The sequence below is a fragment of the Alexandromys fortis genome, unplaced genomic scaffold (assembly GCF_014885135.2).
Source record: "Alexandromys fortis isolate MF-2015 unplaced genomic scaffold, M_Fortis_MF-2015_v1.1 scaffold_40, whole genome shotgun sequence".
Taxonomy (NCBI): Eukaryota; Metazoa; Chordata; class Mammalia; order Rodentia; family Cricetidae; genus Alexandromys; species Alexandromys fortis.
In genome coordinates this window covers 10864560-10891277 of record NW_026067966.1, presented here as the reverse complement: position 1 = coordinate 10891277, position 26718 = coordinate 10864560, and the positions used below count along the sequence as shown (strand labels likewise).

At 43.3% G+C, this 26718-nt stretch overlaps 1 protein-coding gene and 1 pseudogene across 1 annotated transcript in view; one reads left to right on the top strand and one right to left on the bottom strand.

Moving 5' to 3' along the window:
* Positions 1–26718, bottom strand: part of Cmklr2 (chemerin chemokine-like receptor 2) — a 64020-nt gene that overhangs the window by 31316 nt on the left and 5986 nt on the right. The window contains exon 2 of the mRNA XM_050154357.1: positions 15281–15401. The gene's annotated coding sequence lies outside the window, so the exon portion shown is untranslated. The remainder of the gene's footprint in view (positions 1–15280; positions 15402–26718) is intronic.
* LOC126508798 (circadian-associated transcriptional repressor-like) lies at positions 13507–14734 on the top strand (annotated as a pseudogene).

Genomic DNA, 26718 nt, shown 5'->3' with positions numbered 1-26718 from the left:
CTCTAGGATTTGTGAATACCACAGCGATTCTGTTGTCCCCTGGGCTTTGTTGTCCTGCCTCCTCCTTTCTTACCTGACCCGCACTTGGACCTGGCTCTTTCCTTTCTCCTTAGAAATAAACTGAACAAAAAGCAAACATAACCAGATATAGGTGGTCAACTTTAGGCCTTAACTTGTGGGGGAGGCAGCCGTATGCATCTAGTAGAAACTGTATCTCCTGCTTTAAATTCTGGTCTTTTTCTAAGCAAGCAATATAACACAAACACTTCAGATCCTGGGCAGCACAAGCAGCAGCTCTTAGTCAGCCACGCAATCATGAGGGGAAAAAAAAAGCGGTACTCAGCGCACACAGTGTTGCTAAGCAACCATGTTCAGTAAGTGAGGTGTATTCAATTTGTTTTCAATTAAGATATTTTCAGTTTACAATGTGTTTATTGAGGCGTAATCCCATCATAAATCAAGGATTATGTGCAGAAATAAGTTCCCCCTGTGAAGGACATGCAGTTACAGGTTGAACAGTTTACCATTTAGGCCAAGCTACAGCCGTGTCCAGAGAAAAGCACGCTGAAATATCCATACTACCTCCCTAGGAGGCCTGCCAGTGCAGGGCTGGGACCTCTCCCTGAAACAACTGAATCCGAGGAAGACACACAACAAGCAGGGCATGACCGTGAGCGAGCAACCCTCCCCCACCCTTGACCTCCTGTGTGCCCTGCAGTGGGGGAGGCGGCCCTTATGCTGGAGTCCTGTAGCTCGGCCTTTATAGCTGAGCCCAGGGCCTCAGCTGCTGGTTGCCCGCCCTGTCCCCCTCCAAGTGTTTTTGTCGCCATTATCAAAGTAAATCCTCCCAAAGGATGCAAGGCGAACCCTTCACTGAACCCCAGAGAGGCCCTAGACTTACAAAAGAAAGAAACAGGGGCTTTACATCCTACGCACCGAAAGCCAGTGAACCTACATTAGATTTCCAAGTTTTAATTCCATCCCCAGTGAGGCTGAGGGTTGAGAATATGCAGAAAATGAATTCTCGTTGTAAGGACACAAGGAGAATCTGTCTTCTGTGACTGCAGAGCAGGGAGGAATATCGGGACTGGACAGAATTTTACCATGTAGCTCAGGCTAGTCTCAGACTCCCACCCCTTTCCTCTGCCTCCTGATATCTGGAGTATAGGTTTGATCTACTATGCTCCTCAGATGGACACTCATTTCCCCTCCTTCTTTTCAGTAGTGGGAATTGAACCCAGACCTTATGCACACTAGACATGCTACCTGCATTCTACCCTAGGACTCTACCCTTAGCCAGCATGAGAATAACCCACAATAGGAAACCGAGCAATCACCACGGAAGAATCAGGGCAGAAGCTGCCTTCTTAGCATCTGTTGCTCTTTGCATCCCCGACATAGGAACTCAAAATGGACAACAGACATTTTGTGCCATCACTTTCAGTATGGCAGGTAACCATTCAAAGAGAGGGCAGGAAACGTCAACCACCTAGAAAGACAAACCATTCTAAAGATTTTACTCAGAGTCCAAAGTAAAATAAAAGGGTGGGACTGAGATGTCACGGTCATACCTCTGAATGTGAACATCAACAGGACAAAGTAAGGTGCTGTGTGTGTATGTGTGTCTGTGTGTGTGTGTCTGTGTGTGTATGTCTCTCTATGTGTGTCTGTGTGTGTATGTCTCTGTGTGTGTCTGTGTGTGTATGTGTCTCTGTGTGTGTATGTGTCTCTGTGTGTGTCTGTGTGTGTATGTGTCTCTGTGTGTGTATGTGTCTCTGTGTGTGTCTGTGTATCTGTGTGTGTCTGTGTGTGTATGTCTTGTGTGTGTCTGTGTGTGTGTGAATCTGTGTGTGTCTGTGTGTATGTGTCTGTGTATCTGTGTGTCTGTGTGTCTGTGTGTATGTGTCTTGTGTGTGTTTGTGTCTGTGTGTGTGTCTGTGTGTGTCTGTGTGTGTGTCTGTGTGTCTGTGTGTGTCTATGTGTGTGTCTGTGTGTGTATGTGTCTGTGTGTGTGTGTCTGTGTACCTGTGTGTCTGTGTGTGTATGTGTCTGTGTGTGTGTGTCTGTGTACCTGTGTGTCTGTGTGTGTATGTGTCTTTGTGTATGTCTGTGTGTGTTTGTGTATCTGTGTGTGTCTCTGTGTGTATGTTTGTGTGTGTATGTGTCTTTGTGTATGTATGTCTGTGTGTGTCTGTGTATCTGTGTGTGTCTCTGTGTGTGTGTCTGTGTGTGTCTTTGTGTATGTCTCTGTGTGTCTATGTATGTGTGTCTGTGTGTGTGTCTGTGTGTGTCTGTGTGTGTGTCTCTGTGTGTGTATGTCTATGTGTGTCTGTATGTCTCTGTGTGTCTGTGTATCTGTGTGTGTCTGTGTGTGTGTCTGTGTATCTGTGTGTGTCTGTGTGTGTATGTGTATGTGTCTCTGTGTGTGTCTGTGTGTGTCTGTGTATCTGTGTGTGTATGTGTCTTTGTGTATGTCTGTGTGTGTGTCTGTGTATCTCTGTGTATGTGTCTTTGTGTATGTCTCTGTGTGTCTATGTATGTGTGTCTGTGTGTGTATGTCTGTGTGTGTGTCTGTGTGTGTCTGTGTATCTGTGTGTGTCTCTGTGTGTGTGTCTGTGTGTGTCTTTGTGTATGTCTCTGTGTATCTATGTATGTGTGTCTGTGTGTATATGTCTGTGGGTGTGTGTCTCTGTGTGTGTATATGTGTCTGTGTGTGTGTATGTATGTGTGTGTGTCTGTGTGTGTCTCTGTGTGTGTGTGTATCTGTGTTTGGTTTTTCAAGACAGAGTTTCTCTGTAGTTTTGGAGCCTGTTGTAGATCAGGCTGGCTTCAAACTCACAGAGATCCACCCATCTCTCTCTGCCTTCTGAGTGGTGGGTTAAAGGTGTGTGCGGCCGCTGCCTGGTGTGTGTGTGTGTGTGTGTGTGCGTGTGCGTGTGCGTGTGAGTGTGTGTGTGCGTGTGTGTGTGTGTGTGTGCGTGTGTGTTAGGGTGATTTAGCTCTGTTGCCATTCCCCATTTCTTGTTACAGGCTAGAGACTGAATCTAAGAATTGTAGCTTCAGGTGGATTCAAAATCAAAATATAAATCTAAAACAAAACAAAGTCTATAAAGTGTGTGGGTGTGTGTGTGTACAGATGTCAAATAACTTCAAAATCAAATTGGAAAGAATTTATATTTACAAAAGAGTGGCATTCTTAAATGGCAATTTAGAATCACAGTCCTGCAATTAAAATGTTTTGAACATTTTAAATTGCACCTCAGCACCGTTTCTTAGGAGAATTACTTCCTTGCTCTTGGCTCCCACTGCCACAGTTCCTGTGCTCTGTCAGATTTTAGGTTGTGGGCGTCCAACATTCCTAATAGGCTTATGGTAATGTACTATGAACAAACAATAATCTAGCATGCCGTGTAGATGACATTAAATTGTAAATTGACAGCTTACTGACATTTGAAAGTACTAATACTGGATATCTTCCTAAAAAAAAAATCTTTCTTCAACTTTTACACAGGAAAGTTACTGTTGTTATAAGAAGAGTCATAACTACAAGGTTTGCCTGTAGCTCACAAAGTGAGAATGGCGCCACAGTGCCCACCTTCAATCCCCATGCCTTTAATGCCCACACTCAGGAGGCAGAGGCAGGTGATTTTAGTGAGTTGTGGGCTTGCCAGGGCTACACAGTGAAACCCTCCCTCAAAAAAAAAAGTTTATAAATAAATAAAAAAATTTAAAAGATTAAATTAATTAAATTAAACAAAAATTTTAATTCAGTATGTTAAGAATTGTGGCTGGGTGGAGGTGGTGCAGACAGATCTCTGAGGCTGAGGCCCCACGGCAAGCTTGGTGCACCCCTGTTAAGACAGGCCCTAAAGACCAACAGAAAGGTAGGCCCGAGTCTCAGTTTACCCTAAGACAATACCTGTTTCCAGGAAGGCCCACAAACTGAGACCACTTTAGGCTCCACCCAGAGACAGACCATCCAAAGGAAATTGCTACGGTTCCAACCATTATCGATAGGATCCCCTGCCAGCACACAGCTGCCGCTTTCCACCAGGACACCCCTAGACAAATGTCAGCCAACCAGGGGTCCTGAACCTTAGAAATCCCTCACCCCCACCTTTGCTATTATAAAAGCCCAACCCCAACTAAGCTGGGGCTCTCTAATTGTTTGCCAATACATTGGGAATCCCAGTCCATGAACTTGTGTCAGAATAAAGAAAGAATAAAGGCTCTTTGCTTTTACATATGGGACTTGGTCTCCTTGTTGGTTTTTGGGGGACTATGCAAATCTGGGTATAACATTTGGGGGCTTGTCCCAGATAACCCAAGCCCACGAAGACTACGAAACTATGATAAAGAGAAAGAACATTCATTTGTAAAGGAAGCACACTTTACCACCTGAGAACCTTCAGCCCAAGCTGGCGGTAAGTTTTCTGTGTTTTGTTTTGTGTCTCACGTCTTTCTGTTTGGATATCTTTCTGTCAGTGGGCCCAGAATCTGTAATCTGGTGAAATTGTAAGTGCTTGTTGATGGTCTACGTAGACACGCAGAAAGATCACAGAGTGGGTACCAGGGGAGACGTTCCCGGTGCGACTATTCTCTATGAGAGTGGATCTCTCTGGTTTCTGCAGACAGATGTGCAGGTTGCTCCCAGCATCTCCGTCTCAGTTCTACCTCCTGGCGCCAGGAGGACTGTTGTCTGTTGATTGTCCAGTGTGCTGTTACGTTTTCTGTCCTGCGGTAGACGGACGCTGACCATGCGGGGCAGGCTAAGAGTACTCCTACTCCCCTAACTTTGATTCTGGACCACGGTCAGCACTTTAGAAATAGGGCAAAGAGGGGAAAACTGGAAACTAAAAGGGCACACTTACCATCTTTTCCAGCATCCGAAACCTAGTGGCCTACAGAGGCAACCTTTGACCTGCATATCATCTCTAAAACAAAAGACCTGATTTTTGGTGAACCTGGACATGTGGATCAGATTCCTTAGTCACTTGAGAGGAACTTGGAGCACACTCTCGCCTTTGGTTAAAACCCTTTAAATCCACAGGGCCCATAAACAAGACCGTCAAGGGAGCCAAGTGCTCCCGGCGCTGCAGCGGAGAGTTCTTTGGAGAGTGAAGCTGGGTGTCCCTATGCCCCTATGCACAGTCCTGACACAGGTCTCCTCAATTCACAACAGGAGTGGCACTCGCAAGTGCCACTGAGATTTACAGATAAGACTAGGAAGTGTGACAGCCTGGGACTGCAAGACTGCCCAGGAGACCGGGGTTCAGCTCACTGGGAAGGGTTCCCAATGAGAACACTGGAGCCAGCAGGCTATCCTGGAGAAGACCGAGAATGTCGCTAGGATGCTCCCCTCCCCAAGCCGCTTGTCACCAGGGATGTTTCCTATTCGTTCTAGCCAACACACCTGATGATGACCCCTGATGCCTCCTTGTGCGACATTTTGTAAAATAGGCTTGAAACGATAAACATGTAGCTCTTGCAAGAATAGAAGGTCCATGCTCAGGAATGGAAGATCACTGATACTGCTGGGAACCCCACCTTGATAGGGGGCAAGAATGGCCACCTAGAGGCGGCGCCGCTCACAGGCAGCAGGCCTCCTTGCCCTCCCCACCCCATGTTGACCTTAAAGCCAAGGGTTGTTCTCCTTTGCCCCCTCTCCTGAGTGAGAAAGTCACTTAATCTAGAAACACAGTGCGCATATCTGTAAATGTATATATATTTAAACTACAAACAGAGCCTGGTCTACAAGAGTGAGTTCCAGGACAGGCAGGGCTGTTACACAGAGAAACCCTGTCTGGTAAAACAAAAACAAAAACAAAATCAAAAACAAAACACAAAAACCAAAACCAAAAAAAAAGTTCCTGAAGGAATCCTTTTTACAAAAGCTAAAACTAAAGGAAATCTTTTTTTTTTTTTTTTTTTCAAGACACAGTTTCTCTGTAGCTTTGGAGCCTGTCCTGGAACTCGTTCTTGTAGACTAGGCTGGCCTCCAACTCACAGAGATCCGCCTGCCTCTGTCTCCTGAGTGCTGAGATTAAAGGCGTGTGCCACCACCGCCTGGCTGGAAGTCTTTGATATATTTTTTACTTTTTTTTTTAAATTGATAAAGTAATTAATTCTATTTGTTCTTTTCCTGGGGCCTCACTATGGGGAAAAAAACTCGGTAAATAATTCTGAAGTTTCAGTTATGTTTAAAAGTTCCCTGTAAAAGTATCGGGTTCACCACCACTGGAGCAGGCCTGAGCCAAGACCTCTGCTGCCTGAGCAGGCCCCAGCAGGCCCAAAGCAGTGAGCTTGGCAGAAGCAGCCCCAAGCAAGCAACCTCCATGGGAGTAGGCCTGAATGACCTCCAGTATTGCAGAGTGACCTCAGGGAGCGCTAAGCAAGGACCTCTGTGGTGACTGAAACCTTGGCCTTGACTGTACCAGGAGGAGCAACCATCTGAGCCTTGGATCCACTGGCACCTGGAAGATTGATCACCAGAGACACAGACAGCCCCAATCAGAGGAAAAGATGGGTAGACATGGTAAGAACATACTCAAACACTATAAAGAGCAACACAACACCAATAAAAACTAGTGGCCCTACAACAATAAGACTTGAACAACCAAATATAGATGAAGCAGAAGAAATTGACCTAAATAATAACTTTAGGAGAATGTTTAAGGCCCTTAAAGAGGAAATGAAACATTCCCTCAAAGAAATAGATGAAAAGACAAACAAAAAATTAGAACAAATCCCTTAAAGAAAACCAAGAAAAAAACAATCAAACAGGGGAAAGAAACAAAGACTTGAAAACCAAAACAGACAATAAAGAAAACACCAACTGAGGGGATTATAGAAATGGAAATTATAAGAAAACAATCAGGAACCACAAATGCAAGCATAAACAGCAGAATACAAGAGATGGAAGAAAGAATCTCAAGCACTGAAGATACAATAGAGGAAATAGACTCATCAGTTAAAGGAAACATTAAATCTAACAAAAATATCCAGGAAATATGGGACACCATGAAAAGACCAAAATCAAGAAAAATAGATATAGAAGGAGAAGAATTCCAGCTCAAAGGCACTGAAAATATAGTCAACAAAGTCAATGAAGAAAGCTTTCCTAACTTAAAGAAAGATATGTCTATGAAGATACAAGAAGCTTTAAACAGAGCACCAAATAGACTGGATCAAAAAAAAAAGTTCCGGGGCTGGAGAGATGGCTCTGTGGTTAAGAGCACTGGCTGCTCTTCCAGAGGTCGTGAGTTCAATTCCCAGCAACCACATGGTGGCTCACAACCATCTATAATGAGATCTGGTGCCCTCTTCTGGCATGTGGGCATACATGGAGGCAGAATGTTGTATACATAATAAATAAATAAATCTTTGGGAAAAAAAAGTTCCCTTGTCACATAATAATCAAAACACTAAACATATAAAATAAAGAAAGAATATTAAGAGCTGCAAAGAAAAAAGGCCAAGTAACATATAAAGGCAGACCTATCAGAACTACACCTGACTTCTCAGTGGAGACAATGAAAGCCAAAAGGTCCTAGTCAAGCATTATGTAGACATTAAGAGACCACAGATGCCAGCCCAGATTACTACACCCAGCAAAACTTTCAATCACCATAGAAGGAAAAAACAAGATATTCCATGACAGAACCAGATTTAACCAACACCTAGCCACAAACCCAGCCCTACACAAAGTACTAGAAAGAAAACTTCAACCCAAGGAAGTTGGCTACACCAACAAAAACACAGATGGTCTCACAGCAGCAAATCCCAAAGAAAGGAAAACCACATACAATAACATCACCAACAATGAAAACTAAAATAACAGGAGCTAGCAATCACTGGTCATTAATATTCCTTAATATGAATGGACTCAACTCACTGACAATAAGACACAGGCTAACAGTTTGGATACAGAATCCATCCTTCTGCTGGATACAAGAAACACACCTCAACTTCAAAGACAGACATTCCCTCAGAGTAAAGGGTTGGGAAAAAATTTTCCGATCCAATGGACCTAAGAAACAAGCTGGTGTAGCTATTCTAATATCTAACAAAATAGACTTCAAACTAAAATCAATCAAAAGAGACAAAGAAGGACATTTCATATTAGTTACAGGAAAAATCCATCAAGAAGAAATCTCAATACTGAACATCTAATGTCAAAAATACAAGGGCACACTCATATGTAAAAGAAACAGTACTAAAGCTTAAATCACACATTAAACCCCACACACTAATAGTGGGATACTTTAACACCTAATCTCACCACTGGTCAGAAAGAATATTAACAGAAAAATAAGGGAACTAACAGATGTTATGACTCAAATGGATTTAACAGACATCTATAGGACATTCCATCCAAACATGAAAGAATATACCTTCTTCTCAGCACCTCATGGAACCTTCTCAAAAATTGACCACATACTAGGTAATAAAGCAAACCTCAACAGATACAAAAAAAATTGGAATAACTATGGCTTAAAATTGGAATTCAACAGCAACAATAATTCCAGAAAGTCCACAAACACATGGAAATTAAACAATGCTCACATGGATCATCAAGGAAAAATAAAGGAAGAAATTAAAGACTTCCTAAAATTTAATGAAAATGACCATACAACATAACAAAATTTATGGGAGGCAATGAAAGCAGTTTTAAGAGGAAAGTTCATAGCACTAAATGCCTACATAAAGAAGCTGGAAAAAAAATCCCACACTAATGAGTTAACAGAACATTTGAAAACTCTAGAACAACAACAACAACAAAAAACAACAACAACAACAAATGACCCAGGAGGACTAGATGGCAGGAAATAATCAAATTAATAGCTGAAATTAACAAAATAGAAACAAAGAAAACAATACAAAGAATCAATAAGACAAAGAGCTGGTTCTTCGAGAAAATCAACAAAACAGACAAACCTTTATCCGAACTAACCAAAAGGCAGAGAGAAAATATCAAATTAACAAAATCAGAAATGAAAAGGGGACATAACAACAGACATGGAGGAAATCCAGAGAATCATATTTCTTATGATTCATATTTTAAAAACGTGTACTCTAAAAATTGGAAAACTTAAAGGAAATGGACAAATTTCTGGATAAATATCAATTACCAAAATTAAATCAAGACCAGATAAGCAAATTAAACAGATCTATAACTGCTAAAGAAATAGAAAGTCATTAAAAGTCTCCCCCCCGCCAAAAAAATCCCCAGGACCAGATGGTTTCAGCTCAAAATTCTACAAGATTTTCCAAAAAAAAACTAATACCAATAATCCTCAAATTATTCCACACAATTGAAGCAAAAGGAACATTACTAAACTCTTTTTATGAGGCTACAATTACCCTGATACCAAAACCACATAAAGACGTTACTAAGAAAGAGAATTACAGACAAATATCACTCATGAACATTGATGCAAAAATACTAAATAAAATACTGGCAAATAGAATCCAAGAACACATCAGAGTCACCATCCACCATGATCAAGTCGGCTTCATCCCAGAGGTGCAGGGTTGGTTCAACATATGAATATCTGTCAACGTAATGCACCATATAAACAAACTGAAAAATAAAAACCACATGATCATCTCATTAGATGCTGAAGAAGCTCTCAACAAAATACAACATCCCTTCATAATAAAGGTCTTGGAGAGAGCAGGGAAACAAGGAACATACCTAAACATAATAACAGCAATATACAGCAAGCCAACAGCCAATATCAAACTAAATGGAGAGAAACTCCCAGTGATTCCACTGAAATCAGAAACAAGACAAGGTGTCCACTCTTTCCATTTCTATTCAATATAGTTCTTGAGGTTCTATCAGGGCAATAAGACAACAAAAGGAGGTCAAGGGGATACAAATTTGAAAAGAAGAGGTCAAACTTTCATTATTTGCTGATGATATGATATCTTACATAAGTAAGTAACCTCTAAAATTTTTACCAAGAAACTTCTACAATTCATAAACACCTTCAGTAATGTAGCAGGAGACAAGATTGAATAAAAAAAATCAGTAGCCCTCCTTTACACGGATGATAAGTGGGCTGAGAAAGAAATCAGAGAAATAGCACCATTCACAATAGCCACTAATAGCATAAAATACATCAGAGTAACTCTAACCAAACAAGTGGAAAACCTGTATGAAAGGAACTTTAAGTCTTTGAAGAAATAATTTGAAGGAGATACCAGAAAATGGAAAGATCTCTTATGCTCTTGGCTAAGTAGAATTAACATAGTAAAAATGGCAACTTACCAAAAGCAATCTACAGATTCAATGCAATGCCCATCAAAATCCCAGCAAAATTCTTCACAGACCTCAAAAGAACAATACTCAATTTTATATGGAAAAGCAAAAAACCCAGCATAGCCAAAATAATCCAGTACAATAAAGGAACTTCTGAACTTTTGAAGTCACAACCCCTGACTTCAAACTCTACTACAGGGCTACAGTACTGAAAACAGCCTGGTACGGGCGTAAGAACAGACAGAAGGACCAATTGAACAGAATCGAAGACCCAGATATCAATCTATACACCTACGAACACCTAATTTTTGACAAAGAAGCAAAATATATTAAAGGGAAAAAGAAAGCACATCCAGCAAAAGGCATAACTGGATATCAACATGTAGAAGAATGAAAATAGATCCTTATCTATCACCAGGAACAAAACTCAAGTCCAAATGATCAAAGACCTCAACATAAAGCAAACCACACTGAACCTCATAGAAGAGAAAGTGGGAAGTACACTTGAACACTTTGGCACAGGAGATCACTTCCTAAATAGAACCGCAGTAGCACAGACACTGAGAGAAACAATTAATAAATGGGACCTCCTGAAACTGAAAAGCTTCTGTAAAGCAAAGGACATGGCCAACAGGACCAAATGGCATCCTACATAATGGGAAAAGATCTTCACCAACCCCACATCAGACAGAGGGCTGATGTCCAAAATATATAAAGAACTCAAGAAACTGGTCATCAAAAGAACAAATAATCCAATAAAAAAAATGGGTACAGACCTAAACAGAAATCTCTCAACAGAGGAATCTAAAAGGGCTGAATTACACTTAAGGAAATGCTCAACATCCTTAGTCATCAGAGAAATGCAAATCAAAACAACTCTGAGATTCCATCTTACACCTGTAAGAATGGCCAAGATCAAAAACACTGATGACAATTTACACAGGAGAGGTTGTGAGGAAAAGGGAACACTCCTGCATTGCTGGTACAGCCCCTTTGGATGTCAGTGTGGCGGTTTCTCTGAAAATTAGGAAACAACCTACAAATAGACCCAATAATACCACTTTTGGATATATTCCCAAAGGATGTGCAATCGTATCACAAAGACATGTGCTCAACTATGTTCATAGCAGCATTGTTTGTCATAGCCAGAACCTGGAAACAACCTAAATGTCCCTCGACTGAAGAAGGGATAAGGAAAATGTGGTACATTTACACAATGGAGTACTACTCAGCAGAAAAAAGCAACGACATCTTGAAATTTGCAGGCAAGTGGATGGAGCTAGAAAATATAGTGAGTGAGGTAACCCAGACACAGAAGGACAAATGTCACATGTCCTCACTTATAAGTGTCTTTTAGACATAAAGTAAAGAAAGCCAGCCTACAATTCATAACCCCAGAGAACCTAACAATGATGAGGAACCTAAGAGAGACATACATGAATCTTAACTCCATGGGACATAGAAAGGGACAAGCTCTCCTGAGGAAATTGGGAGCATGGGGATCATGGGAGAGAGGAGCATGGGAGGAGAGAGGAAAGAAGGGGGTGGAGAAAAATATATAGCTCAATAAAAACAATGAAAAAATATTTAAACTGCAAACAGCATGATCATATTTGGTTTATATTTAGTACACAAAAGCACCAAACGTTATGCAATTTAACAAGAGCCAAATGAAAAGAAGCATTTTGCTCAATATCCTTAGAATTAAAATGAACACAATACAAGAGTCACAATGGTATTACTATGTCTAATAATGCCAATGCTCTATCTTAATTTGTCAGCGTTATTTTGGCACTGACTGATAAAATGCATCGTTTACAGAGCATTCCACTCAGAATCAGATTTTCACATACACCAGGGAGACCCCTTAGCTTTGTTTCTTTGCAGCCCTACGTTGGTGCAAGTGTTTTTGAGTCCTGAGAAACGGCACACTTGTCTTTCACTGGCTGTGCTGCAGCTGACGGGCTCTCTGAATTCTCCTTTAGTGTTTTGTCTGCAGCGGTCTTTAAACTCACTCAGTGGCCTGAAAGAGTTTCCTTCCCGGTAAAACTGTATGGCTTCCAAATGATTCACGGAAAAGCACATGCAGTTTTGATGTACCCGTTCAAGGACAACTTTTATACTTTCCATTTGCAACATGCGCTGATAACAAAAAGGGCTTTTAAACCGTATTGCCCTTGAATTTCTATATTACGTCCCACGATCCGGTGCCCCAGTTCGGTACACATATCAAATACAAATTCTATGTAGTTCAGCTGTCTTGACTAGCTCATAGAGAGCCTGGTCTCAATTTCCAGCACTAAAAACTAACAAAAACAAAAACCCAAATACTGGGCTTGGGAGATAAGGAACTTCCTTGCTGAGTTCAATTGCTGAAATCACAAGCGGGGCGGGGAGGGGGGGAGTCCAACAAGTTGTCTAATGAGTTCCACACAAACACTGTGCAACACAACACGCACACACGAACACATGGAGAAAAACAATCAAACGAATGTTAATTACAGCAACTTGACAAAATCTTCCACATCGAACTAAGCATTTGTAAACCTGATTTTCAAGTGTTTTAAGCAGCTGTGTATCTGACGAACAAACAGAATCACTGCGAAAAACATAACCAAGAAATTACACAGTTGTTTGCTAGGTATATACGATCAGATCCAAGTATTTGAAGTTACAAATACAATGTCAGCACAACAATATCAGACTGGCATTAAGTCACTGGGTTTCTAACAGGTCTAGCCTTCTTAGAATAATCCCGCAGCCCTCCAATTCTGCCTTTGTTGGGCAGAAAACTTCTAACATACATGTAGAAATAAATTGCTTGCGAATGCTCTGAGAAAGCCCATAAAAGACATTTGTTTTGTATACCCCTCCAAAATCTGTGCACCCAAAACCGCCTCCTGGGCTTACAAACCTACAAACTGTACTAATTTATTTTACATGGAGATCCTGTGTGCCTTCCTTTGCTAGAAAACACTTAAACAGATAGGGACCTTAGGTGGGGTTTTGTGCGCAGATGAGCCACTATGGGTGGCTTTTTAGGTCGATAAGCTCACTATGAGGTCTGGAAGGAAACAGCCCCAAACAGCAGACAGAGGGGAAGGTGTAAAGTTGGGTATTTGCTCTGAACCCAAAGGAAGAAAGGCTGTGTGGGGTCAGGAGCACTGCGTGGGCCAGCGGTCTGGATTTTGAATGGGGGTGAAAAAACAAGTTTTTTTCTTATTCCTGTTGAGAACGTGATGGGGGGATGTGTTACCCTGTTGAGAATGCCCCAGTCTCCGGGTACCTTTTCCAATCCTTTGACTATCATTGCAGACTCCCTCTTTGCTTTAAGTTGCAGGTTCTGATCTCTGGTACTACTGGAACCCCTTCTCTGTTGTGGTCCCCCAGAAGCCTCTTCATCTTTTGGTCCTACTTCAGGACCCCCTAGCATTTCTCCTTATTCCTCCTCCTCTTTTCCACATGCCCTGTCAACAGTGACTTTAGCTTCCCCTCTGATAATGAGAGGGAGGGAAAGAGCACCCACAGCTCAGGCCAGACCCTGTTGGGCAAAGGGGAGGTGCCCAGCCCAGTCCAGGTCCTATCCACTGCAGACAGCGACCCAGGGGTTCTGGTAACCAGCAAACATACAGCATCTCCTCTGGTACAGTGAGGATCTAGGATCAGAAGATCAAGAGACAGTGAACTGGAGACTAGTCTACACACACAGGGATGTATCACAGAGGGAGACCTGCTTTTTGCTCAAAAGTGTAAAGAACTCCAAGGTCCCTAGGGGCCCTCACAGATCTACTGACTGGACTAAAACTGGCCCGCTTCGACAGAGGATTGAGTAACTTCTACCAGAGTGTGGCCATGGACCAAATCCAGCGTAGAGTGGGAGTTTTATGAAAGCTTCAGATGGGAGAACGTTGTCTAGGAACTTTGCTGCAAGTGGAAGGGATGTTAAAGACTTGGTTCCCTCCTATAGCTGCACAGACCTCATCCTTAGGAGGTAGCAAGCATCCAACAAACAAGCACTTTCCAAGTCACCACAGTGACTCAGTTGCTTCCTTTTCCTGCGCCTCATGGAGAAGATAGGCCACACATAGCTAGGATGTTCTGTGTCAAAACCAAAGCAGCCCTGGCATCTGACAGAATGGCCAGCTGTGAACCTCACCTGGATTCATAACCCTCCCATCTGTAGCCCGCCCTCAGCCCCTATTTGTAGCTCTGCCTCCAGCCCAGTGCCCAAGGCACTGCAGCCAGCATTGGCGTCATCCTTGTCCTCCGGAAGAGAGAAACACCCTTCACCCACTCAGCCCCAGGCACTCCGATCCCACCAGCTGCACTACCTCCTGTCAGCCCCATGACCTGAAGAAACCATCTGGAGAGGGGCCTTGCTGCCACAGTTTACCCATAATGCTGCTGCCATCAGAATGGAGCTGCACCTCTGGCCCCCTGCTCTACCTGCCCCAGAGAGATGACTAAGGACACCTGGAGCCACAGCTGACCAGCCATCCTGCAGGTGCCCCGGTCCTTAGCCCCTGGCTCAGCTTTACAACTGTCCTCTGATGTCCAATTTGTGTAAATACTATGTTTATGTGTATTTTAATTGACTTGTAAGGTATTTGTGAGAAAAAATAAATCCTTTATGATTAAAGACATTTTTATCTAAAAAAAACATTTGAACAATTATTATGAAAAGTCAACTGCAAATCTGAAAAGTCAAATGTAAACTTGGGAGAGCTGTTGAAAATTTGTTTGTTTTTATGTTTTTGGAAATATATGTTTCTTGGGTTTTTTTGTTTTATTTTGTTTTTTGGCTTTAACTGTTTACTTGGATTTTAGAATTGATACATTGGGTGTGTTTGTTTGTTTGAGATGGGTCTTATGAGAGAAAAGGTGAAGAAACCACTAATTTATCCAGATTCTTATGAAGGAAACAGTTGAGATCCCGAAGAGCAGATGCAAGCAATCACAGGTCTATGGGACCCCATTCCTTCACTGGTGGCTGCTGCCTAGATACCTCCTTACCCTGTTTTGGAGCTGCTTCAGGATTCACTGCTCTCCAGGCTCCTGAAATTCTCTCCGCAGTTACTCTCCCAGCGTTCCCTTAGCACGACCAAATCAGAACAGAGCTTAGCTGTTTCCGCTCCTGTCAATAAGTATTGAACAAAATCCGTTTTTACCACTTTATTTTTTTGACATTTGTGTGTGTGTTGGCGGGGCGGGGGTGCACTCACTCCTGATATGGAACACTACAGGGGGCAGAGAGTCTGTTCTCTCTCCCCTTGGTGAATTCTGGGCGGCACACTCAGGTTGTCAGGCTTGGCCACAGCGCCTTTATTGCTGAGTCACTTCACTGGCCAGGTTCCTACCACTCTAAGCTGCTACAACATATTTGAATGGAAACACAGTCCTATGGAGAGCTGACCACCATTATTCTGGGTGTCTTTTGAAAGACACCTCTAAACTAAATTTCTTCCTCAGGGCTCCATGGACTCAGTGGGGTTCTCCACTAACCCTAGATGGTTTTTCTTGATTCTCTATAAGGGCTTTCTGACTTCTCTGTGTGGCCCAGTTGCTCTCACGGGAATGTCATTTCAATTCAGTCTTTTGGGTCAAATCTTTGCTTCTGTGACCTTCACCACTACTATACTAACATTATTTGTTTCTTTCTCACTAGCAAAACTTGAATTACAATGACCCTTCTGGGGCTCCTAAGTTATCCTCCAATAATCCACCTATGGAGAGACAGAGCAGCAAGCAAAACATCTTATCCAGGATGAATGAGGAAACGGGGAAAGTCACTAAATACTTCGGATATCATTTAAATTATTAATGCTTTAAAAAACAAATTTCTTCCCCGTAAGTCCTGCAGCAGCTCCAAACTCCATCAAGTATCATAGGCACCCACTGCTGCCGTCCCAGCAACTCCAAACCCCATCATATATCTTAGGCACCCACCGCTGCCGTCCTACCATTTAATCCTTTGCATTGCTATGATGTTCACACCACCCAAGGATTGCTCCCAAACCCCCAAGACTAAATGAAAATTTACCAAATGATTTCATGGAATTGTTTGGTTACTTCACCCACAGCAAATGCATCCAGCTATTGAAGGACCTTGAAATCTTCCATTTGTATCAAAAAAAGTCAAATGCATCGACATTTTTAAGGACCTTCGGGGATCAAGAATTCTTCCTGGCTTCTGTTGTAAAATGGAGGAATAGAAAACCTTGCATAGCACCATCTGATCTAGTCCAACGAAACTGACTGTGCATGTAGTCAAAATTATGGACAGAAAGGACAGTCCTGAAAAAATCTTCTATCACCAACAAAACTGGAAAGATCACTGGCTCAGACCCGATTTCTCGAACAGTCTCAGCTCTGGCTGCAACTACTGTAAATCTCAAACCAGGGCATAAGCCCTTGAGCCTAGTGTTCTCTCTCAACCATTGTAAATGGTCTCAAACCAGTAAGCTCAGGCAGCCACGCACTCGGTTGCGCCTTGACATTAACTAACAAAATGTCAGTCTTGTAAATGTAATGTAAAAATTACCCAGTCCTTTAGTACTTTAGGAAAAAATTAAATACAAAAGGTAGTTTTTTGTTAAAGGCATCACCCCAGCTTCCTAACTCCCCTTTATACAAAAATCCAGAATATTATAGTTGGGGGTCTCATCCCAGGCCCTGACATCCATCTTTGGAATACTGGACAGAAACTTCCTTTCAAGCCCCCTCCCCTGGCAGTTGCCTTAGTCCAAACTCAACCTTCAAGAAAGCCTACCAAGATAGTCTTGACTATCTCTGGTGACCCCTCCCCAGAGATAGTCAGGACCACTCCCACGGGCTATTTAATGCCCTCCCCCCCATAATAAACATGATAATAAACACACGATCCCCAGGGTTAGCATGCTCTCCCCTTTTCTCTCTCTTCCCCTCGCCACGGGAGCACTGCATTAACCATCGGCAGATTTTATTTGGTGTGATTGGAATTATTTACTTCAGCCGAGAGGCTCATCTAAAAAATATATTTAACATTTGCAGATTCCAAGGGGTGGGAGGGATGTTTTTATAGAGAGTTCAGACACCTTACTCTGGCCACCTCTGCCACAGAGCCTCATTCTGCCCGCTCTAAGTCCCCAACTAGGACTCCCCACAGGAACCCTGCTGGGGTAACATCCTGTGCTTCTCCCCTACCAACCCTGACTACCCTGTCCTCCTCTCCTTCTGGCCCCCTCCCACTGTCTGCTCCTCTGTTCTGGGCAGCTTCTCCTTCCCACTGGCTCTGCAGGCCCCCTGTTCTCTAGGATCTGAAATTACCACAGATTCTGTTCTCCCCTGGGCTTTGTTGTCCTGCCTGCTCCTTTCTCACCTGAGCCGCACTTGGACCCGGCTCTCTTACCATTAGGGCTGTTTTAGACAGTAACTATCATCCTAGAAATAAGCTGGGGAAAAACTAGACAAGGCCCATGGGCTGCTGGTATACAGACACACACAGACGTAGGTGATGGGCTTCAGAATTAGGACTTTAAGTTGGGAGAGAAAGCGATATGTAGACATCAGGAACTGTGCTTCGTATTTTAAATTTTCATCTTTTCCTGCATTAGCAATAGAACAAACACTTCAGACATCATCGGGCAGAGCATCAAACCACAGCTCTCAGTCAGCCACATAATCACCAAGAGGAAAAAAAAATGGTACTCTGCTGTGTGGTGTGTTGCTAAGAAACAATGTGCAGTAGCTTAGGCGAATTCAATCTGTTTTCAATTTAAGATGTGTTCATCTTACAATGCGTGTATCAAGGTGTCACCCCATTATGAATCAAGGCTCATCTGCAAAAGTAAGTTCCCCCCGTGCAGAACACCTGATCACCAGCCTGACACTTCACCGTCATTAGCCACAGGAGCATCCAGAGAAAAACACACTGGAGCACCCAAGACCAGCTCCCTGGAATCTTGTCAGCTCAAAGCTAAGTCTGTCTTCCTGCCACAAGGAAATCAGAGGAAAACACAGGCACACGGTGAAAAGAGTGTGCGCTTGTGAACACAAATGTCCACAGGTAGCTCTTCCACAGCCAGTCCCAAAGCCCACTGGGAAACACAGGGCTCTGCCACTGAAGGTCTGGAGCTGTTTTGCATGCTGCACAACACAACTCCCCAGTCACCTCCTCTTCTACCCCAAAGCATTCTGCTGACAGCAGTACCATAAATCCTTCCAGAAATGGCATTTCTGATCTTATGTGGACAGACAGACAGATCGCAGAGAGCAAAGGGCCTCCCTCTTCCCAAAAGATAGCCAGCCAGCTGGGGGCTAATTGCCAGGTCAGGGGCTGAGGTGTACAGGTTTACAGCAAATTAATTCCCACAGGGAAAGAACGCAGAACAAGGTCCCTGTACCCACCAAGTGGATATTTCCTGCAGGGCCAGCCCTAGCCTATGCTCTCTGTGGGGAATGAGCTCACAACCAATGGCATCACCACGGGACAAGAGTATGGAGACTGCGCTACTTATTTGGGGCCTTCCTTCTCTTTGTCGCTCTGACCCTAACAGGAGACCTCAGAGCAGGAAGCAACTGGTTGGGAGCAAGGAAAGTCAGAATGCAGACTGGATACTGTGACTCTCAGCATAGACTTCTGGACAGTACCAGGAGCTTGGCAAATGTCCAGAGTGAGGGGAGTCTACTTGAGATGCCTAGAAATAAGCCATTCTAAAGACTTTTCTTGAAGGAAAAAAAAGGGGGATTCCAACGAGAGCCAGGGCTACACAGAAACCTCAGCACTGGGGCGGGGAGGAGGTATGCCGGGATGGAGATTTGTGGTAAGCACTAGCTAATTCTTCACAAAGCCCAGCACCACACCTACAAAGGCGAAAGACTCATCATCTTATAGTAGGGGGCTCAAGAGCCCTGGTTTGGACTTCAGGTCTGTCCCATTCCACAGTCCCTCCTCCTGACTGAAGAAGACTGTTCCCAAGATTGAGGCTCCTGGTGAGGAAAAGTCTAAAACAGTAAAACAAATCAAAACAGAAACAGAAAAGATGTTGGTCAGGAAACCTCAAAACCAAATTATAAGAATATGTAGTTGTTTTTTTAATTTTATTGATTTTTATTGATCTCTACATTTTTCTCTATTCCCCTCTTTGTCTCTCCCCTCCTCTTCACCCCTCTCTCAAGGTACCCATGTTCCCAATTTACTCAGGAGATCTTGTCTTTTTCTACTTCCTGTGTAGATTGGATCTATGTATGTCTCTCTTAGTGTCTGCATTGTTGTCTAAGTTTTCTGGGATTGTGGTTTGCAGGCTGGCTTTTTTTGCTTTATGCTTAAAAACCACCTATGAGTGAGTACATGTGATAATTGTCTTTCTGGGTCTGGGTTACCTCACTCAACATGATGTTTTCTAAAGCCATCCATTTTCCTGCAAAATTCAAGCTGTCGTTATTTTTTTCCTGCTTTGTAGTACTCCATTGTGTAAATGTACCACATTTTCCTATCCATTCTTTGGTCAAGGGGCATTTAGGTTGTTTTCAGGTTCTGGCGATGACAAACAGTGCTGCTATGAACATAGTTGAGCACATGTCCTTGTGGCACGATTGAGCATCCTTTGAATATATACACAAAAGTGGTATTATTGGGTTTTGAGGAAGGTCATTTCCTAATTTTCTGAGAAATTGCCACACTGACATCCAAAGGGGCTGTACTAGTTTGCACTCCCACCAGCAATGCAGAAGTGTTCCCTTTCCCCACATCCTCTCCAGCATAATTTGTCATCAGTGTTTTTGATCTTGGCCATTCTGACAGGTTTAAAATGGAATCTCAGAGTTGTTTTGATTTGTATTTCTCTGATGACTAAGGATGTTGAGCATTTCCTTAAGTGTCCATCAGCCATTTTAGATTCCTCTGAGAGTTCTTTGCTTACGTCTGTACTCCATTTTTTTTTATTGTATTATTTGTTCTTTTGATGACCAATTTCTTGAGTCCTTTGTATATTTTGGAGATCAGACCTCTGTCTGATGTGGGGTTAGTGAAGATCTTTTCCAACTCTGTAGGCTGTCATTTTGTCTTGTTGACCATGTCCTTTGCTTTACAGAAGCTTTTCAGTTTCAGGAAGTCCCATTTTTTTTAATTGTTTCTCTCTGTGTCTGTGCTACTGCGGTTCTATTTAGGAAGTGGTCTCCTGTGCCAATGTGTTCAAGTGTACTTCCCACTTTCTCTTCTATGAAGTTCAGTGTGGCTGGCTTTATGTTGAGGTCTTTGATCATTTGGACTTGAGTTTTGTGCATGGTGATAGATATGTATTTATTTTGAAAGAATATGTATTTGTAAAACAAAATCATACTGTCAATTTGAAATCAAAATACGTCAATTGAAATGTATCGAACATTTTAAATTAATTATACCCTTATCTGGCTTTAGTAAGTTGTTTTCACTCTCTCTACTCTCAAGTTCACATGTTCCACCACAGCTCTGGTCATGGTTGTCCAGTTTTCCTAACAAGCTTGTGTTAACGTGTTCTGTTCTGAAAATCTGAGCATGTCAGTATATGACCGTTAACACTGAATTGTAAATTAAAGGCTCATTGACATTTGAAGATCCCAATTTTGCCTCTGACTTTTAGACTAGAATGTCACTAGAATATACACTTAGAAAAGAGTATGGGGACTGGAGAGATGGCAATGGGGTTAAATACCCTGGCTGCTCTTGGAGAGGAACCATTTTGGTTCCCAGTACTCACATGGTTGTTCACTACCATCCGTAACTCCAGTTCCAGAGAATCTGATACCCTCTTCTAATATCCCTGGGCACCAGGCAGGGACATGGTGCACATACATTTACTTATGCTGGGGAAACTCCTTCCACCAATAGGCTTTGAGATGCTGGACCTGGTTGGGCATGGCCTTAGGTAATAGGAGCAGGAGCTGGAGCAGGAGGAAAAAGAAGGAGGAGAAAGGAGGAGGGTGGAGGAGTGAGGATGGGGAGGAGGGAAGAGGAGAAAGGAGGGGGAGAGAAGAAGAAGAAGAAGAAGAAGAAGAAGAAGAAGAAGAAGAAGAAGAAGAAGAAGAAGAAGAAGAAGAAGAAGAAGAAGAAGAGGGAGAAGGGAAAGAGGAGGAGGAAGAGGAGGAGGAGGAAGAGGAGCAGGAGGAAGAGGAGGAGGAGGAATAATCCTGTGTTTGTCTTCCAGACAACCCAGGTTTGAAAACCCCTTCTCTGCTGAGTCTGGTCCCCAGAACAACACTCCTGAGGGTAAAGGGGTACGCTCTCTTCTGACAGGTCTCAAGGCAGCCGTGAGACAGCCTCCAACATGAGTAAAGCATATGATATAAACAAGGTGCAGGTCAGAGCCTTCCAAAGATCTATGCCCTGTGATCCTGAATCCCAGTGCGACGGGCCATGATGCTGGCTTACGTTAACCAGTCAGCCGCAGATATTAGAAAGAAGTGGCTGGAACTAGAACGCCTTGCAGAGAGGAGTATTAGAGATGTAGTGACGGTGACAGAAGGGAGAACGCAGAGGAAAAAGAAATCAGAAAGGACCAGTGCTAACTGAAATGCTGCTAGCCACAACAACGGAACCGGAGGAGCACAGGAGACGCCTACGACAATGCCTGACTGCTGGACAGGAAAAGGAATTAAGAGGTAGAAGGAGAGGCCCCGACTACTGGGAAAGAATCAATGTGCAAACTGCAAAGAGTAGAGGCACTGGGTTAAGTGTGTCCTCATAAGATGGCTAAACTATTCAGCCAAGGACACATGAACAGCATTTAGGGGCGGGGGCCCGAACACTCAAAGGATGGTGGACCAGAAAACAGGCCGAGTGACCAACCCACCCATTTCTACTAATTCCAGAACGCCCCAGCATTCCTCACCAAGAGCTGCACATAATCTTTCTTGCTGTAGGAAAATGAGGTCTAAACCGCTCCGATTCTGCATGACTACTTCAGCCAGGGAAGTTTGGGATTCCTTTATATGGAAAATGGAGGTTTCTAATCTTTCTGTATCTAGGTCGATGGCTGCTCAGAGGCTGGAATAATGCTGACCCATGATGACCAAGAATGCTGTTCCAGTCCCATTCCAACAACCTAAATGCCCTGGACTGAAGACTGGATAAGGAAAATGTGATATATTTACACAATGGAGTACTACATAGCAGAGAAAAAAACCAATGACACCTTGAAATTTGGTGGGCAAATAGATGGAACTAGAAATCATCATATTGAGTGAGGTAACCCAGACCCAGAAAGACAAATATCACATGTACTCACTCATAAGTGGCTTTTAGACATAAAGCAAAGGAAAACCAGCCCTCAGTTCACAATCCCAGAGAACTTAGACAACAATGAGGACACTAAGAGAGACATACATGGATCTAATCTACATAGGAAGTAGAAAAAGACAAGATCTCCTGAATAAACTGGGAGCATGGGGACCATGGGAGAGGGCAGGAGGGGAGGGGAGAGGAAGGGAGGTGAGCAGAGGAAAATGGAGAGCTTAATAAAAACAATAAAAAAGAAACAATGGAAGATTCCAGTTTTGAGTAGATTTCTTTTACCCCTCTAATCTTTACCTCCAGATCTTTAGCCCCCTTTTGCTCTTGGTGGTGTCTTTAATGAAACACTGAAAAGCGGAAAACCTTACAGGCCCCCTAACAGAAACAAAACAGCATGCCATCCAGAGGGTGCATCCAGTAATGTGTAACCATCATGAAATCAACTACAGAGGGTGGTCTAAGTGAAAACCCCCACAACCGACCCTGACTGCCTGTGTCCACGTGCGCATGCACATATGCCTGGCTTGCTGTGTGGAAGTCAGACAACTTTCCCTTCCTTTCCCTTCTGCCGTGTACTTCAGGTCTTGGTGGAAGAATGGGGGCAAAAAAAAAAAAAAAAAAAAGAAACAAAAAAGGAGATCCATTTCATTAAGATTAGATTGGATTCTACCTTGTTTTATGTCTCTAGATCCGGGATCACAGTGGAGGCCCCCTGCATCCTGAGCCAGGCTAAGCTTTCTGTGTCCAAGAGCCCACGTCAACAGCAGCAGTCTGCTTCCGGTAACATGGGGAGTGGGATAGTTGAGATTAGCCTGACGTGTTAATCCAATTGTTCGCCATTTAATATAGGCCTTGCATGAAGCCACTGCTGAGGGACGGGATCTCTGGGAGGGTTGCCTTGTGGTGCTCGGCCTTCTAATGGGTCAAGCATGACCTTTGAATAGGCTGCGTGAATGGCGCGTGATGTGCCCGGTTCAGAAACATTTTCCCAAAACACGTACCAAGGCCAGAAATATGAACTATGAGGAGTGTCCCTCGCTAGCCAGCTGTCTAGAAGCTGCCTTTTAAGATTCACTTATTTTTAATTTATGAGCATAGCCATTTGTCTGCATGTATATCTGTATACTAAACTCATGCGGTGCTTGGCAGTGGCTAGAAGGGAGCCTAGGGTGGATCCCCTAGAACCTGTTACAGATAGTTGTGAACCCCCATGTGAATGCTGGGAACCAAAGCCTGGTCCTCTGGGAAAAGTCCAGCCATCGCGCCAGCCCCAAGTGTGTGCGTGTGCAAACGATTAACACGCTACTTGTTGCGCTGCTGCTGGTAGGGATCGTGGTGACCTGAAGCTCCCTTTCCTTTACCTGGGTTCTTTTTTTTTTTTTTTTTTTTTTTTTTGCTTTCGAAAGGTCAAATTGTAGTGACAGCTATGGAATGAGAGTCAGAAAATGTCAAAGGGGGGTTGTTCAATACAAAAGAACCTATAAGCTTGATTAGGAGAGATTTTTTTTAAAATTACTTTTACTTGGTGAGTGTGTCTAGGTCAGGGGACAATTTACAGATGTCAGTTTCTCTTCCTGCCGTCTGGACCCTGGGGTTGAACTCAGGTTGTCGGGGCGTGGTGACAAATGTCTCTACCCTCCAGCCAATCTCACCGGACTGGGTGCCAGTGTGTTCTGTTAGTGAAGGAGATGGAATCCTATTGGTGGATTTTACATTTTCTTTTACAGGTGGGGTGAGAGAACTTCATTCCCTCCAAGGAAATCAAAAAGTTGGTTTTAAACTCTCATCACTGGCTGTCTGTGGCCCTGGTCAGATAGGTGTATTTGTGTGTGAGGCAGGCCTGGGTCCTGGTCAGATAGGTGTATTTGTGTGTGAGGCAGGCCTGGGTCCTGGTCAGATAGGTGTATTTGTGTGTGAGGCAGGCCTCGGTTCGGAAGTTTAAGGGAGGAGCAGCATGGAGATTGAAGGTAAGCAAGCTTAGATGCCGTTTGCTTGCCTTTGAAGAGCTGCCTTGGCTTTTGCATGCTCCATGAGCATGACTGTATGATATTTGATAAAAAGTCAGCTGTAAAAATGGTCACAGAGAGCCAGGAGGTGATGAGTCACACCTTTAATTCTAGCACTCAGGGAGACAAGAGGCAGGCAGAGGTCTGTGAGTTCCAGGCCAGCCTGCTCTACAGAGCGAGTTCCAGGGCAGTCAGAGCTACAAAGAGAAACCCTGTCTTAAAAAAACCAAAAACTGGTCATGGAGCAGGACGTGGCAGTCAGGCAGAGACAGGTATGAATTCAATATATGAATTCAAGGCGAACCTGGTCTACAAACCATGTTCCAGGCCATTCGTGACTACGTAATGAGAACATAGCTCAACACAAAACAAAAACCAAAGACACAAAAAGTTAGAAGTGCTTGATTTTGTATTTGTTGTTTAGAACCAAACCTAAGAAAAGCACAGGATGTCAGTTTCATGGTGGGAGTTACGTGGTGAGTGGAGGCTCCTCACAGAGCCTTTGTGTCCCTTTGTCCTAGATCCTAGAGGCCTCTGGGGCCCACAGGCCCAGTGCTCTCTGCCTTCCCTCAGCGAGTCTCCTGATTGTCCAAGGATAAGCAGGCGCTGATAAGCACGCGCTAGGCTCTTGGCGTCTTACTTCTCTTCAGTCCTGAAGGATTCGTGTGGTTGCTGAGGAGATAATTGTTAGTGCTGCAGGCTACTCAGTGTGTCTTCCCTTGCCTGTGTCCTGCAGTCTCACAAAAGCTCAATTTTCATCTATAAAAGGCACTCTTGAGGAGAACTTCAGTAAGTTTCAGTTACTTAACATAGATTTTGTTTTGTGATAGAGCAGGAAGCATCCAGTAGCAAAGACTGGAAAATTTGACAAGAGAAAAGACACTGATTAAGGGTTATACTGTGTGTCAAGCATAATTTAAACACAGTGTACAGCGAAACCTAGGAATATGTGTCTTATCTTTATGCATTAGGTACCAGCTAAAACAAAAGGATTGAGATGTGCTTGTTTAGCTTTTAAATTAGTCTGAGATGCAGCAAAATCAAACGGCCGTGATTAAAAAAAAATAACAAAAATAATCTATCTTTAGTAAGCGCTACAGTTTGCTGTATGTTTGGCATATGTTACATGTCTCGTGTGTCCTCTGGGCTGGCCTCACGTGATTGTCCTGCAATGGTCTCTCAAGTGGGTGGAGCTACAACATGTGCCATTCTGTCCTGCTTTGAGGAGCCTCCTTACCCCACCACCTCAGAAGACCTGACTTGCAGTTGATGAGTTCGGCAAAAGTATATGAACCTGGGCCTGCTTTACCGTCCTGGAGACCTTTAACCCTTGAGCAATAATCTCTCCGTGTGCGCGTCCTCCATGCTCTTGGGACACTGGTTAGATTGGTAAATCAGTATCCTGGGAATTTGTGAGGAGAGCTTGTCTGGTGCCATTGAAATGATAGCTCAACAAGGGGCTAAGGGCCCTTGCCCCCCCCCCCCAAGCTAAAGGCCTGAGTTTGAGCCACTGAACCAGGTTCAGAAGGACAGAACTGACTGACTCCATGGAGCTGCGCTCTGACCTCCACATGTAACCTCCTCAAGACGTACCGAACAAATGAATAGATGTTTGTAATGGAAAGGGAGCCGCTTTGACAGTGGCGGGGCTTGGGGATGGTTCCCAAACCCCCTGGTTCCAAACCATTCTTTAAGAGACTTCCTGAACTGAAAGAGATGTTTATAGGACTGATGAGGTGGGGGGAAGGGGTAATGATTCCTCCCAGACAGATGGGCTTCAGGAGAGTTCCACAACTTTTCAAACTTCTAATGGAGCTATGTTAGAGGAACTTCTTGAGGGAGTATGTGTATCCCTGCATTCCTTTAGGGACAGCTGGATTCAGGGACAACAAAGTGTCTCTATCTCATTTAATTTCGTCATGAGAACCTGCCGCACCATAAAATAACTTTTTTCCATTGATGTTTGAAAGTTTACTTTCAGATAATTAGATATACTTTTAGATAGTTGGATTATATTATATTTTTTAAGACGTGTCTCTGTAGTAATCGAATTCAGTGATCTTAAGGGGCCACTCCCCTCATTGGAGTGAATAACTTGGTTTGCCATCTTTTTTTTTATAATCAAGGATATCATTGTTCTTCCCTTTCTTTCTTTCTTTTTTTTTTTTTTTTTTTTTTTTTTTTTTTTTTTTTTTTTT